This window comes from Haliaeetus leucocephalus, unplaced genomic scaffold (assembly GCF_000737465.1).
Source record: "Haliaeetus leucocephalus isolate CR32 unplaced genomic scaffold, Haliaeetus_leucocephalus-4.0 Scaffold195, whole genome shotgun sequence".
In the NCBI taxonomy this organism is placed as follows: domain Eukaryota; kingdom Metazoa; phylum Chordata; class Aves; order Accipitriformes; family Accipitridae; genus Haliaeetus; species Haliaeetus leucocephalus.
The window spans coordinates 5,526,172-5,526,756 of record NW_010972631.1 but is presented as its reverse complement, the minus strand read 5'-3'; positions in this window follow the sequence as shown (position 1 = coordinate 5,526,756).

The following is a 585-nucleotide window of genomic DNA, read 5'->3' as shown; positions in this document are numbered from 1 at the left end:
GGAAGGGGGGGAAGGGGAAGGGGGAAAAGGGGAAAAGAAAACAAGAAAAAATTAACCTGCAAAAATAAATAAAAGTTGAGTAAAAGATATTTGCGACTCCCTTACTTACATCCTTTTTTTCTGTGAAGGTGGACAAGCACCTTTAACCTGCTACGAACAGAAATCAGAGGAAGTTCTCTCGCGTGAAGATCATGCACAAGGCGTCATGTTTTAAGCTAAACTTTTAACGCAGGCTCACGGTGTGCCTGTAACCACCCGCTGGTGTTCCAGAGAGCACTTGGTGGCGGTCCCTGGGCCTGGTTTTCCAGGGATGAAGGCGTCGCGGACACAAAAGCGTCCTGCGTGGTTTCGGCAGCGCCCGTGCCAGCCGTCAGCGGAGCGTCCCTCGGGGCTGCTGTGCGGGGGGCGAAGCCTGTTCACGAGTCTCCTCTTCGTCAGGGATTTCTCTGGGGTAAATTCAATAGCCATCAGATTTGTCGATGACACCCAAATCAGAGAAGGAGCAAACAAAAAGACAGACTCAAACTGCAAGTGACCCAGAGACGGGAGAGTAACGGGAACATTACAGACACCAGGGGAAATTCG